At 36.9% G+C, this 7,763-nt stretch overlaps 1 long non-coding RNA gene across 1 annotated transcript; it reads left to right on the top strand.

Annotated features, from left to right (window-relative positions):
* Positions 1 to 3,347: 3,347 nt before the first annotated feature.
* On the top strand, positions 3,348 to 6,586 carry LOC141375211 (uncharacterized). The gene is made up of 3 exons (XR_012382869.1): positions 3,348 to 3,489; positions 3,566 to 3,621; positions 5,214 to 6,586. It is a non-coding gene; the product is annotated as an uncharacterized lncRNA (long non-coding RNA).
* The last annotated feature ends 1,177 nt before the right edge of the window (positions 6,587 to 7,763 follow it).

A 7,763-nucleotide genomic window follows, 5' to 3' on the forward strand; every position in this document is an offset into this window, starting at 1 on the left:
TATGTTTAGAAATGTGTTGAAAATTAAGGAAAAATATACACAGCTAATAATTGAGGAGGGCTAATCAACTGTACATATTCAAATATGGGTCAGCAATATTAAGTGAAGCTTCCACCCTTTCTTTTTCCCATTCACCAATTCCTTTCTCCTCAATTTCACTGTCTCCCTCTCTCGCTGTCAGCATCTGGAGGCGAGAGGTTTTGGAGAACATTGGGTTTGGGTTTTATTGTAAATACTCCAATGTGCACTATTGTCTGCAGGGCTGGGAGATGAATGCGGAAGTGCCGCTGAATAGGGCCTTGTTAGCAAATCAATAGTGCAGACATCTCTAAACCTTGTCCTTGAAATGTACTCTTCTTTTGTTTTTTTTGAAGGGAGCTCGACTCGTTCATATCCATCTTCCTCTCTTTATTTCTCACGCTCACGATTCATCATAACTCTTTCTTTTTGCTAGCAATTATAATGCATGAATGTCATGATGATGGTTATAATGGAAGAATCAAGCAAGTAATCTGTCAGAAAGTGTAGACGCATTGAAGCTGGTGGCTCAGCGGTTAGCACTGTCACCTCACAGCAAGATGTTCTCTGGTTAAAGTCCTGGCTGTGTCATCTGGCATTGCTATGTGGAGTTTGGATGTTCTCCCTGTGTTGGTGTGGGTTTTCTCCAGGTGGTCCGGTTTCCCCCACAGTCTAAACACATGCGCTGTAAGTGAATTGAATAATCTTAGTAGTGTATGAGGGTGCTTTCACACTTGGTTCAATTGCCTGACCCAAGTTTGATTGTCCCCCCCTTGCCACCTTCTCTGCTGGTTTGTGTTCACTTTTTTCCCTCTGATACGCTTGCGTCATCGAGCTGCTGTTTTGTGTACGGCTGTTGCAAAGTGACGAACGCGAAAGCAAAGCGCCGAAATGGAGATGTATGCACATTGCGGTCGTTCTGCTTTTACTGAATCTTTTGGTTTTGGACATACAGAGAGCGACTCGCGTCCATCTGCCGCAAAAATATTATAAACGTTTAGAACATAACGCCTTGGTGCACACCCGAGTTCAGATGACACGTTCACACTAGCTAAACGTACCGTACTACGACATCAAACGAACCAGGGTGTGAATCAACAGTGCTAGTGTGAAAGCAACCTGAGTGTGTGTGTGTACGTGTTTTTGTGACATATCAGGACACAAATCTGTATAATGACATGGGTATGACACAGGTATTACAAAAAGGAGGTAAAATATGAGGACATTGGAGACGTCCTCGTTTCTCAAAATGCTTATAAATCCTACAGAATGAGTTTAATCAGAGAGTAAAGCTGCACTCAGTCTCCTGTGATGGTTGGGTTTAGGGATGGGGTGAGGGCAATACAATATATGGTTTGGACAGTATAAAATGAATGGAAAGTTATGTAATGTCTCCACTTTACACAAAAACAAACATGTGTGTGTGTGTGTGTGTGTGTGTGTGTGTGTGTGTGTGTGTGTGTGTGTGTGTGTGTGTGTGTGTGAGTGAATGTGAGTGTATGGGTGTTTCCGAGTACTGGGTCGCAGCTTGAGGGGCATCTACTGCGTGAAACATATGCTGGAATAGTTGGCAGTTCATTTCGCTGTGGTGACCCCTGAAATAAAGACTAAGCTGAAGGAAAATGAATGAATGAATTAAAAAAAAAAACATATTTTTTTATTTAATTGTTTCTCTTTTGTGAATTTGTGCTACTTCTACTTGCATTTTTCAGGATCACAGTTTGTTTCTCAAGTTTTTAATTGATTTTGGGCTCATTTTACATAGTTTAAATACAAGTAAAAAAGCATGATCAGTTAATCCATAAACTCAGACCAATATCATTAATTTTTTTAATTTTCAGCTTAGTCCCTTTATTAATCTGGGGTCGCCACAGCGGAATGAACCGCCAACCCATCCAGCATACGTTTTACGCAGCGGATGCCCTTCCAGCTGCAACCCATCTCTGGGAAACATCCATACACACTCATTCACACTCATACACTACGAACAATTTAGCCCACCCAATTCACTTGTACTGCATGTCTTTGGATTGTGGGGGAAACTGGAGCACCACGAGGAAACCAGCGCAAACGCGAGGAGAACATGCAAACTCCACACAGAAACCCTAACTGACCTAGCCGAGGCTCAAACCAGCGACCTTCTTGCTGTGAGGCGAAAGCACTACCTACTGCGCCACCGCATCACCTCAGATTAAAATCCTCATGAAAAAATGTTAATCCTTATGAAACAAATCTAAAACTTATTCCTGCTTTAAGAACACTTAAAATATCCATAAATTAAGTTTAAATATTTTTGTGATTCATGGGGTTTGTATTTTATTTATGCTGTCGAATTGAATTATGGCACCTTAATCTTTCCCTCCAGCAACGTTTGATGTTGACAGGTGTGATAAAAGTTATGTTTATTGACATTTTTAATACTTTAAAGTGATATATTGGCTGCACTGGTGTTTACAATTATCATACAAAACCTGATTTGACTGTTTTATGTTATTTTATAGACTTAGGCCTCTATATATTATTCATCATGCAATATATTTTTAAACTACTGAAATTTCAATAGAAGTCGCTAAAAGTTGCTTTGTTAAACTGCACAGCTAATGTTTCAATGTTAAAAATCAACAGTGCCGAGATAACAGTCCCATAAGGCAACTCATAATCATAAATAAATGGCAAAAATAAAAACTGTGAATCTTAAAGTATAAAACTTGATTAATAAATAAAATATATATAATTATTATTTATTATTATTATTTTACAGTAAAGTTTATTTTGGTTTAATTCATCTTTAAAAAGTGTCTTTCTGTGTGTTCATGCAGCATTTCTTATTTTATTTATTTATTTGTTTTTTCATCTAAAATTACTCAAATTACGCATTAAAAAGATATATTTTCTGGATCCTTCATGCATTTTCTCTATCGCAAGTTTGCCACAAACAGATGAAGATTTTGAATTTAAAACGATTTTAAAAAAGTTTTGTCTCCAAAGTCAAATATTGTATTTGGTCGGTATTGAACAAGCTGTTTTTTAATTTTTTATTATTTTTTTTATTGAATACAAGAATAATAACATCAATGCATTGAAGAAAAACACAATAACAAATAATAAATAAATAAAGAAGAGATTATCATAAGCTTAAAGAAACTTATTATTCTTATTATTATTAAATAAGCTTAAGAGATTCAATAGTGTACGAAATTTCAACAAGGAGGGTATTAAATATACAAGCAGTTTTTAATTGAACATAAATTGCGATATCTCGTTATTTTATCACGTGTTCTCCCTTTTTCCAAACCACAACAAACGGAAGCCTCGCTTCCAAACCAACCACAGGGCACCATTCCACGTACTGTAAACAGCGAATGGCGGTGCGGCGTTTTGAAAACAACCGGCTTACCGTGACAAAAAATGCCGGCTGTTACCTGCTCTCACACGACGGCAAGTTCTGTCACACTTACCTATTGAAAAACGGTAAAATGTTTTACTTGAAGTTGACAAAACCGAGCAGAATCGAGCCATTTTGCAGCTGACGACTGTTTCTCCCTAGTTTGACAGCAGTGATATGCAGAGCAACAGGGAAGCCACAAACGGCAGATCCCCCAAGTAAGTCAATACAAAGTTATCATCATAATAAGTGAATCTAACTTCACAGTGTGAATAATAAGACAGTGTTTTATTAATCCCATGAAGGTTTTTATTATTGCAACATTAACCAAATGAATGTAAATAAATGAATTTTGTCATGTTCCTAGGATAATTTTAACCAAGTTCAGAGGCTTATATATTCGGATCAATTCACCATTACAACAACATGATAATGCAAATAGCCATAATCACTAATGGTTTTCATATAATGTTATTTAGAGTCTGTAATTTGATGTCAAAATGTCCTGTTTTGTATCCTTTTAAATGTCCTTTTAATGAAATGTTTAATTATTAACTTTCACATGGGTGAGGTAAAATGTAAATTACCTTTTTAAAGCGTGAATTTATATATATATATATATATATATATATATATATATATATATATATATATATATATATATATATATATATATATATAATGTGTAAAGGATTTATTACATTGTTTTTATATTAAATTTGTGAAAATCAGTTTAACTTTTTAATGTAATTACAACCGAAAGATGCTCAGTGAATGTTTGAAACAGAAAATAGTGGTTTTAATGTAGCCACAAAGAAGTTTTACTAAAAATAATCCAAATAATAATCTAATTTTGCAACCAAACTCTTACAATATTTTCAGTGGAACAAACCATAAGTCATTAAACTTGTGCAAACATTAATTTTTGTATATTTTTAACAGTTTCTATATGAAAAATCACTTTAATGTTGATTAAATATTGCAGTTTGGCGACAGAAAATGTGTAAAGGATTTATTGCTTTGTTTTTATATTAAATTTGTGAAAATCAGTTTCACTTTTTAATGTAATTACAACCGAAAGATGCTCAGTGAATGTTTGAAGCAGAAAATTGTAGTTTTAATCTAGCAACAAAGTCAGCTTTACTCAAAATAATCCATTTAATAATCTAATTTTGCAACCAAACTGTTACAATATTTCAGTGAAACAAACCATAAGTCATTAAACTTGTGCAAAAAAAAAAAAAAAATGTGTGTATTTTAAACCGTTTTCAATATGAAAAATCACTTTTATATTGATTAAATATTGCATTTTGGAGACAGAAAATATGTCAAGGATTTATTGCATTTTGGGAAAAAAATATTACTGTTTTTATATTACATTTTAAAAATCAATTTCAATCTTTAATGTAATTACAACCTAAAGATGCTCTAAAGATGCTCAGTGGACGTTTGAAACAGAAAATAGTGGTTTTAACGTAGCCTCAAAGTCAGTTTTACTACAAATAATCCATTTAATAATCTAATTTTGCAACTAAACTCTTACAATATTTCAGTGGAACAAACCATAAGTCATTAAACTTGTGCAAAAAACATCTATAACCACAACTACTCTTATATAAGATGTGCTTTCAGATTAAAGGTGACATGGGTAATTGTTCCACAATTAGTGCTGTTTCTGCGGAGGTTTCGATAAGAAGGATATCATGCTCGGTTGTAATTGCACATGTGTGATGGTGTATTTTTAGACAGTCTAACTTCAGGAAAGAAAAAAATCAAGAGATTCACTTTAATCATTAACATTATGACACAGAAAAGAAGACAGAGAGTGCTGATAACTGTGACAGAAAACAGCGAAATGGAGATTATGAGGCGATGGCTGGGAACGGCACATGATAAGAGGATGTAAGGCCACATAATCTCCCGTCTGATAGCCCTGATGTGTCTTCAAAATCAATCTCCTGCAAAGACGTCCACAAACACGGAGCGAGGCATTCTGGCCCAGCTTTACAATGGAGTGTCATGAATCCTTTGTTAAACATGACAAGATATTGGTTTGCTAATATATTGGCACGAAAAGATATTAGGCAAATCTGATCCTCAAAAAAAAAAGTCTTCGAGGAGTCTCTCAAATGACAATTCAAGGCAAATGAAAGCAGTCAACAACATTGAAAAATATTCAACATAGACTCATTCTGAAAATGTAGCCTTGTATACATTTTGGAGATCGCGAATTATGTAGCCAGAGGAGCGTATGGCTGCATTTCGTCTTTATGACGAACACTACTGGGCAGTATGGTGCCGCTCCTTTTCTCGCTTACCAGCTGACCGCTTACCTTCATGTGGACAGCTTTTCCACTGTTACCAGTTTGTCCAGTGGCTCGCAGTGTAGGTCGGTGGTATTGAGATGCATTTTGATTGCGATGACGGGGTTAGAGTCTGGTGAAGAACTGTATCAGAAAGCAGGTAAGACAAAATCGAAAGCCAAAAAATAAAATAAACAAGTAAACGACAGAGTGAAAACCTAAAAACGTGGTAAAATCAAGCTGCCGCAAGGGCTTTTCTTTTTCTGGATTGCTTTATGAGAACACTGTCGGTTGGGTTTAGGGAAGGAGGTGGGTGGGGGTATCAGTCTGATCGCGGCCTCTAGTGGATTTAGGCAAGAACAGCAGGCACGAGTGGCTCTCATGAGAGAAATTTGAGATCTTAAAAACTCTACACAGCGGCCTCTGGTGGATTTGCTAAAAACAAAAACTGCAAAAAAATGTAGCTCCTGGGACGTATTTGCACATTGCAGAAATGTACAGTATATGGGGTAAATAATCAGAATGTAATCAGATAATATTCATAAATTAGCAGTTTTCTGTGTTTGTGATTTGTGTTTTTATTTATTTTTCCCTGTTTATTTATGCTTTTGAATCCCAATATGCAGAGTCTTAAAATGTCTTAAATTTCAAAAACGTCTTAAATTTGTCTCAAATTCACTGAAATATTGTCTTGTAGATCTTAAATCATTCTAAACAGGACTTAATTTTTCTCCGTCCTAGTAAAGCTATACCCAATCAAGCCAACATCCTTTCAATCACCAACAATATTTGGATTTCAGTCTTGAATGTAATTGCAACCTAAAGATGATCAGTGTTGGGTGTAATCAGCCTGATCTCACGAGAAAACGTAAGTATTTTACGTTTTGCCAGTTTAGTGGCTAATTCGTATGAATTCGTACGAGTTCAGTCGTACGAAATTGTGCCAATTTAAAAAGGAGGCGTGGCACCTAACCCCACCCCTAAACCGTCATTGGGGGATGAGCAAGTCGTACCTAATTGTACGAATTAGATCGTACGAATTCATACAAATTAGCCACTAAATCAAAAAGTTACGAATTGAGATTGTGTTGGTGTAATGCATTACAAGTGACGTGAGTTACGTAATAAAATTACTTTTCTAAGTAACGAGAAAAGTCACTAATTAATTTTAAAAATTAAGTAATAATATTTGAGTAACTTTTTTAAAAAAATGTAATGCGAGTTACTTTTGAGTTTAGTAAATTCGCTTTTAAAAAACTAATTGCTGAATTAATAAGTAGCTATGTTGAATCTTGCAAGCAATGAGAGAATGCAGAAACAGACAGAAAGGAATGTAAATGTAAAGCCTTGCTAGAAATATTCCAACCCAGGCTCATTCTGGAAACGTAGCCTCGCGGACGTTTTTGTAGACCGCAAATTCGTCCCGGGAGGTACGTATTTGTGCAGTTTTTGTTTTCGTGAATCCACAAGAGGTCGCTGTGCGCGCTTTTTTGCGTCTCGAACGCCTCTTGCGAGTGCCGTTCGCGCCCACGCTGTTCTCGTGTAAAGCCGCCGGAGGCCGCTGTCGATCGACCGTCTGTCCGACTGACTAAATGACTGAACAATTGACTGGGCGGCCGGCCAATTGGCCAACCCACCCTCCCCCTCCTCCTTCCCTAAACCCAAGCAACGATTTACAAAAGCCGTCCAGAAAAAAGAAAAGCCCTCATCTGATTTTGACCACGATTTTGGTTTTCACCGCATTCTCGCCCCATTATGAACTCGTTCGCTTTATTTTTTGGATTTTTGTCTTACTGGATTTCTGGAACCGCTCTTTAACCCGGTCGTCGCGGCCATCTCCCCTCTGGGGCTCCGCTCTGCCGACGTAACATGATGAGCTAACCGGACAAACTGGTTGCGGCGGAAAAGCCCTCCACACAGACGTGAGCCACCAGCCGACGGGCGCAAAGAGGAGCGGCGCCCGTAGTGTTCGCTTACAAAAACAAAATGCAGCCATACGTACCTCCGGCCACGTAAATCGCGGTCTCCAGAAACGTCTGCGGAGCTACGTTTTCAGA

The sequence above is a fragment of the Danio rerio genome, chromosome 7, assembly GCF_049306965.1.
Source record: "Danio rerio strain Tuebingen ecotype United States chromosome 7, GRCz12tu, whole genome shotgun sequence".
Classification (NCBI taxonomy): domain Eukaryota; kingdom Metazoa; phylum Chordata; class Actinopteri; order Cypriniformes; family Danionidae; genus Danio; species Danio rerio.